The 7,237-nt window shown below is 50.3% G+C and overlaps 2 long non-coding RNA genes across 3 annotated transcripts; both read left to right on the top strand.

The window, feature by feature from the left end:
• The first annotated feature begins 899 nt into the window (after nucleotides 1–899).
• On the top strand, nucleotides 900–3,133 carry LOC147341378 (uncharacterized). Of its 2 annotated transcripts, none has more exons than XR_015159615.1 (2): nucleotides 900–1,031; nucleotides 2,128–2,344. It is a non-coding gene; the product is annotated as an uncharacterized LOC147341378 (long non-coding RNA). The 2 variants fall into 2 exon arrangements; XR_015159616.1 differs by lacking the exon at nucleotides 900–1,031 and adding an exon at nucleotides 1,226–1,759 and having other exon boundaries at nucleotides 2,128–3,133.
• A 1,792-nt stretch (nucleotides 3,134–4,925) lies between these two features.
• LOC147341379 (uncharacterized) lies at nucleotides 4,926–6,928 on the top strand. Its single transcript, XR_015159614.1, has 2 exons — nucleotides 4,926–5,584; nucleotides 6,334–6,928. It is a non-coding gene; the product is annotated as an uncharacterized LOC147341379 (long non-coding RNA).
• The last annotated feature ends 309 nt before the right edge of the window (nucleotides 6,929–7,237 follow it).

A 7,237-nucleotide genomic window follows, 5' to 3' on the forward strand; every position in this document is an offset into this window, starting at 1 on the left:
GGGGTGGCCTGGGCAGGGGAGTCCCCACGAGGCTGGCCTCAAACGCTTGGGGAAAGCGCTACGCTCACGCGGTTCGAAGCACCCCTCCCCGTTTCCTCCCGCAACAAGTCAGGCACCCCCAGCCGGCACAGCGCCAGGGGCGTTGCTCAGTCACCTTGCTCCCTACTGGCAGCTCAGGGGGCACCGCGAGAGGACCAGTGGGCGCGGGGTGGCGTCCGTCCTACACATCTGGGTGTGCGCTGCGCTACCCTGTGCCCGTGGCTTTGCCTTGTCCCATTCTTTTTTCTCCCTAAACCCCGGCTCTTCGACTCTGTACCGGCTCTACTGGATGCCCCGTGCCCTTCTCGGCCCCATCCCGGCTGCGGGCCAAGGTTGTGGCGTGGAGCGCCGACACACACACACCCACACACCCCCCCCCCCACACACACACACCCCGCCCCCCCATCCCTCTCCTCTTCCCCTCCCCCTTTCCGCCCCGGGGCCGGGAGCAGCGCGCCGAAGGGGGGGGGCGTGGGCACCGCGTGGCCACGCCCCCGGAGCCGGCTTTTTCTAGAGCCGCTGCTGGAGGCTCTCCGCCGGCCGCCCAGCTTGCCTCCCAGGGTGCGCGAGGCTCCGGTCCCGCGCTCCACTCCGCTCCGCCTCCGCCACGCCGCTCTCCGAGCTTCGGCTGCAGCCAACGCAGGAGCGCGCCCTCCGCGCCGCCACCCCGAACCCCGGCCCCGGGCTCCCGCCTCTCCGCGCCCGGCTCCGGTCCCTATGGCTCGGGACCCGGTCCCGCGCCCCCCGCGCCCTCGCCGACCTCAAGCCCCGGCCCCGCTCCCCTCCCGGGCCCCGCTCTCTCGCTGTCTGTCTGTCTCAGCCCTCCGCACCCCCTCCATTCCTCCCTCTCTCTTTTGCTTGCTTGCTCGTTCGCTAGCTCTCAGACGCGGAGAAGCAGCTTCGCAGGAAAATCCCAGAAACCTTTGCAAACAGCTGACAATGAAATTTAAGAAATTCTTCGATTTCGGCGCCATTTTCGAGTGGATCGAGAGGTGACATGAGATTTTTTTAAAAGGGACTTGTTGGCTGGCATTTCTCCCTTTAATCACGTTGGTTACGGCAGACTGAAAAAAATTTGAGTTACCACGCTGAAAAAGTTATGTGTTGCTTTGGGATTGTAAAGCATGTTGGGGCGGGAGGCGGGGGGGGGGGGGCCGGGGTGCGGGCGAAACAGACACATGAGTGGGCTGGGAGAATTCTTAGGAAACGGGCTGGAAAAAGCTAAGATGGAGGGGTGGGGAGAGAAAATCGAGTAAGGGGCTGTGACCGCTTGTCAGCCTCGCTAGAGTCGGGATCCACTGGTTTTGACGGACTGTACATGAACTTTTCGTGGCTCCTATTTGTAAGCCGTAAAATATGTCTTGGAAATAAATGTATGATTAGTTTTGCACTGTCTTTTCCCAACTAAAACTTTCAAGGTTGTTTAGTTTTCCCTGTAGGAAACATGACGTTGGTAAAGTCGGCATGAATGAGCCGAGGGAAGGTCCATCGTGTTTGTGGTGGGGGGAAGAAGACATCTGCAAAATTGAGACAAAACGTTGTAAAATATGAACAGAGGAAGAGGCGTATGCTTTGGCTCTCAAATGATTTGGCCCAACACAGTTCAGTTCAGAAGGCGGGGTGGGGCTAAGGGCAACTCGAAAGTATCGATTCTTTGTCTATTGTATCGGCGACTGACTCTCTTCTGAAGTGACAAGACTTCTCTTTGTAATCTCTTTTCGTAAGTAAACTTTAATCTAAGGGGAAATCCATAAACTAGGGGAGCGAAGTGGCTTTTTAGGAATGTAAGTCGTTGTACTGTCACTAGGAGAGAAAAAACGGGTTAAATGACAGGTACAAATGAATTCGATTCCAGTGAGTTTGCAGAGCAATCTGGAAGGGACCTTCGCCTTTGACACCATTGCTGTTTCGAATGAACTTTTGTTTTTCTAAGTAGTCAACTAAGGAAATGTTAAATGAGGGATGACTTTAATGTGAGGGTTCTCATATTTGTGTGGGGCATAAATATTTAATTGGGAGAAGGTTGTGGAGTTTTAAAGTAAAACTGTACATTTGCTAAACATGTTTTTTTTTTCTTTCTTTTTAAAGGCAACCAAGGACGTTTATCTCCATTAATCCCAAAAGTGAGAGTTGTTTGTAAATAGCATAGCCAAAACAAGATGGAATTTACACACACTTAAATGTATGTCCCAATTTAGGGAACGAGTTATTAATAAATTAGTTTACCATAAGTAGTGCATTTGGTAACACTGGATCTCAGTCTGGTGTTACGAATTTTGTAATTAGTCTCATTGAATACTCTGAACATTTTATCATCTAATAAACAGGACACAGCATCCATTAAACTGGTTTTGAAAAAACGATGTAAATTTTAAATGAACCAAAACACTTAACAGACGTGGATACTTGTCGTGTCTATTACTTGTATTGAAACGTATTTTAACTTTCAAAACCATTAGCATTTTGTGCTACTTGTGTTGTTTTAACTTACAGGTTTGTGATTGAGGGTTACAGATTTATTTGCTTCTGCTTGACTATTCCGTTTAAACACTGTGGGAAAGGATGCGTGTAACTTATTGCTAATGTGTGTCCATTTTAAAAAGGAAAAAGTGGTATGTAATGAGTTAATCATTAAGGAGTATGCACAGAGCCGGCCATTTCAGAACGGGAAAGCATTTCTGGGGAACTGCTTGAGACAAGAAGGACTGATTTGACATCAAGTATTTAAACTTTTTGACTTGTGTTTTAATAGCTGGTATTAAAAGGTACAAAGTATTTATGAATAAGTTTGAGTTAGTTTCATATGTAAACATCCAGATATTTCATATCAGAAGAGTTATCTCTTCATTCTTTAATACCTTTAAAAAGAACTCAAAGCAGGGTGTTTGCTGTAATAAGAAAGCACTGGTGAGTTCAAGAGGACATCTCATGCTTCTAGGGATGGATCTGTATTTCCCAACTATCATATATATTAAAATAAGCTGAAGCCGCCAGAGACATTTTGGTGATCTTCTTTAAGTCAATAAATGAAAAGTTATTGTTTTTTTAGTGGGGACATTGAGTGAGGCTTATTTATAACATACACCAGGAAAAAGTTTCAGGAAGACTTTGGAAGCAGGCAAGAGTGATCCAGATGTTGCCAAACTGCCTCAATTTCTTTTCTTACTATGCTTTCCTTCAGAAGTAAGATTCTTTCCCACCCTAATTCCTCTCTCAGCCCTCTGCCTTTCACCACTACACTTTTCCAAGATTCATCCTCTGAGGGAAAAAAAGAAGAAATCGAGTAACATCCTTCACTCCACCTGCTGAACCTGGAAATCAAATTTCTAAAAAGTATGTCGATTTGGACTGACGTTTCGCTTTATTCCTCGCCATCGGGCGGCACGGGGGTCTTCCTTCCAGTCACCTTGTCTTTCTCCACCTGCAGGTACCCCAGAGCGATCCTCCTTCGTTGACTCCGAGGGGATGCAGCAGCAATTCATGTTTTGAAGTGCTTTAAACGGTTCAAAACGTGAGGCGCTGCTATACCCCCTTGCGAGGAAGTAGGAAGGTGGGGTTCTGCTAGACGTGCGTGCGTTCCCGGGGAGCACCGGCTCCCCAGGCCAGCTCTGGAACAGGTAGGTGAGCGGAGGCTTGGATCTCTCTTCCTCTTCCCCCGGCGCCCTTTCACCTCCCACGAGGCTCCGCCAGAATTCGAGGAGAGCTCTGCTGCTCGCCCGGGGGGCTGGGGGCTGGGGGCTGGGGATGGTCTGGGCCAAGCGTGCCGAGAAGGGGGTTGCCGTGCAGCACTCAGCCGTGCCCTAGCAGCGGGAACAGTACTGCAGTGGGCAATTGGTGATCTGGAGTATTGTTTCTGCTGCCCGGGCAAGACTGGGACTCCGGCACGGGCCCCCCCACCAGGTAAGTCCTAGTCTAGTGCCCGCCTTGTCTGCTCCAGCAGCGAGACCCGGGTGAGGCGCGTTTGTCCTCGGTCCAACCTTTGCCCGCCTTTGAATAGATGTGAAAGAAACTGCATTTTAGCACTCCTTTCCCCGTCCGGGTAAAATTTAAACGAGGGTGTGGGGGGAGAACCCTCCTGATCACCTAGACTACCTACCACTCACAGGACAAAAAACGAATAAAGACTACCTTCAAGTCTCAGCAACTAAATGGTGTGGGGTGGCGAGGAGGGGAGTAGTTGGAAAAGAAGTAAGGGGACGCCTTAAGGTGACCCATTGCAAGCAGTCGCCAGGCCGCTGTGCGGCTCCTGGTAAATGACTCACATCCTGCGTGTGGAAAGGACACTGGAGTCCAGGAAAGAGAATGTTTCTGGCCCCTTCTCGACACCTTCCCCACTCTTCTCCCTGTCTCTGTTGGGGGAAGCTTCTGTCGAGATCTGGCAAGGCACAGGGCCTGGCCCGCCGGTGAATCCCAGGCTGCCTCGTAGAAAGGCCTGACCTAAGTGATCTGAGGCCTGCAGGGAGCGAGGTTACCCAAGGGGGTGGCTGTGGAATGAGGCTCGGCAGTTCAAGCTGCCTCTTGCCCTATCTCCCAAAATCTGGTACCAGAATTCCACTCTGGAGGCGCTTCCCCAAGGCCACCGCAGTCGCCCGGGGGCCCGCCCACAGGGATTGCCCCGCTGGCAGGGCGCTGGCTGGACAGCTCCTGAGAAAATGGCAGCCCCTGAGCTGTCGACTCTGGGGCCCTCCGTGCCTACAGAACTCCAGGAACTGTTACCAATGGACCTCTAACGCTGTCTCCACCCCTCACTGTGCGCCCCCCAGTCTAGGCTAGGAGCTTGAGAGCCGGCCTAGAAAAGAGAGGACTCATTCTCTGGCTGAGGTCGTACTTTGCCTGTGAAAATCACTTTAGGTTTTTGGTTTGATCCAGCGCATGGGCAGGTCAAGGACTCTTGGCAAAGACAGAGAGAGGTATGGAAACTTTCCCACGCTTTCTGTCATCCTAAAAGAAACCAAAGACGTGAAAGCCCCTCTGGTCTGTACAGGCTGCCTGGAACTGTCTTCCTGGGGGCCAGGAGTGGGACCCCTGGAGGAGGAGCAGGAGGAGGTCGGGTTTGGGGAGCCCTGGGTTCCAGGCAGCCCGAGCCGGGGCTCAGGCTCCCGCCGCCCCCACGCGCGCTCTCCCAGACTCCTTTGCGCTGAGGCCGGCGCGGGCGGGTCGGGGCCCTTCCGGCCACCGCGGACCTGAGGGCTCCTGGGGCGCCGCCACCCGGCTGCTTGGGGCCAGCCCGGCTCCCCGCGGCCGCCGCTGCCCCGCCCCGGCCTCGATCCCGGACCGCGAACCCTGAAAGTTGGCTCGCGGCCGGCCCAGGGCCCCGCGGGCTCGCAATCCCGAGGCCTGAACGGCGAACAGGTTCCCACACCCGCCTGGCTTTGCGCTTAGGGTAGGAAAGGCACCTCGAGACTGCCGCCGCGCCTCTCATCTTCTCCCTTTCTCCCTGCTCAGGACGGGTCCCCTCGAGCCAGAAGGAGGCCTGGCAGCAGCCAGCGCCCATCCCACGGGAGGACCATACCCGCGCCCTCCAGCTCCCTCCAGCGAGACCCAGGTGAGAGACCCGGCCGGTTGGGGACTGCAAGTGGCGGAGGGTGGGAGCCACGATCCGGATTGGGGGCATTGCCTTCCAGATGCGCTGTGGCCCTTGGCCCCAGGCCCCCAAGAGGCATCGAGCTTGAGGGCATCCACACAGCCTTCGGACTGCGTAGTGCCCTTTTTCTGACTTAAAGCAGTCATCTTACACCATTATTCACACGGTCGAAGTTGCAGTGTGCCTAGATTTTCCTCCAAGGACAAAAATGTGAATAAAGCAATATTTTAGCCAAACATTTCCGTGTCAATTAAGAAGATTGCAATTCGTTCCAGACTATAAATTCTCTTTAACTCTCTAAGGTATTCATTCAAATTGTTTTTCAACGTTGCTAAATGTGCATCATAATGTGTGGGAGTGTGAAAGGAATCCACTTATAGTCAGCAGATCAATTGATCCGATGTTACCACCTTCAAGTAGGCACCTTTCCATTGTTTTCTCATCTTTTCCCAGCACATGTTATTTGTTAGGAAGCTGCGTGCACACAGCCTTGTATTAAGTTTATTAGACAGATGTGGCCCATAAACTAGGAAAAGTTTAGTCAGGCTCTAAATTTAAAATTCCACATTTCTGTAAGTTGTGGGACAAGATATATAGGTTACATTTATAAGCTAGAATTGAACATAATTTAAAATATTTTAATCACAAGGATATTTTTTGAAGGCATCCAGCATTTCCAGTTAGCAGTAATGACTTTTTTTCCAACAAAGGAACACTGCATCAACACTCTTGGCCCGGATCTGGACACAGAAGACTTCTGTTTCAAGAAAATACAGTCATCTCTCAAATCCTGTAATTTATATGCATTCTAAACTCACTAGGTATTGAAAACCACCCAAATGTCCCACAACATGGGATAAAATATAATCAATCACTCAGTGTAATATTATGCATCCTTTAAAAAAGTTATTGGAAAATGTTTTATGATCTGTAAGTCAAAATAACCCTCTCCCACCATTTCTTTCTCCCTGCTGCTCCCTGATACCCATGCTTCTTTGTTCCAATTGGCATGTAAGCTTGTTTTCCCCGCCAAATGAGTCAGTCATGATGGGAACGTCAATTGATTTGAACAGATGTGTGTCAATGTTACTTGGAAAACTAGATGCCAATAACCACAGCCACACACCAAAAAAAGGCAGTGGTTGCAACTATGTAAAAATTTATGCATACATACAGACAGTGACTAAAGTGGAACCCCAAACAGGAAAACAGTTGGATATACTCCAGTGCTGGGACATTAAATGATTGTATGCTGCTTTTGATTTTTATTAATATGAATGTCCAATTAAAAAGACCTACTAAGGACTCTGCAGTGCAAATTATTTTGCTGATTGTTTTAAAAAAACACCATACCAATCAAATCATCAAGGCAGATGAGGCAGCAGGGGACTGGGTTTGTTCACCCAATCCTGGAACAGGCTCAGGGCAACACTTGGAGAAAAAGTCATCCTACACAGGTGTGAGCTAACTTCTAGGCAGCTTTCCTGAGAAACTGCACAAGACGAAAATAAAAATAGGTCCAAAAAGCATTTTTTTGAAAATCAATGAAAGTTTATAAATAGGAATTAAAGACTAGAGTTGGGGGCTATATCCAAGTTTGAGTAAATTTTTAGA

The sequence above is a fragment of the Bos grunniens genome, chromosome X, assembly GCF_055505025.1.
Source record: "Bos grunniens cultivar Pamir isolate PY7600 chromosome X, Bosgru_T2T1.0, whole genome shotgun sequence".
In the NCBI taxonomy this organism is placed as follows: domain Eukaryota; kingdom Metazoa; phylum Chordata; class Mammalia; order Artiodactyla; family Bovidae; genus Bos; species Bos grunniens.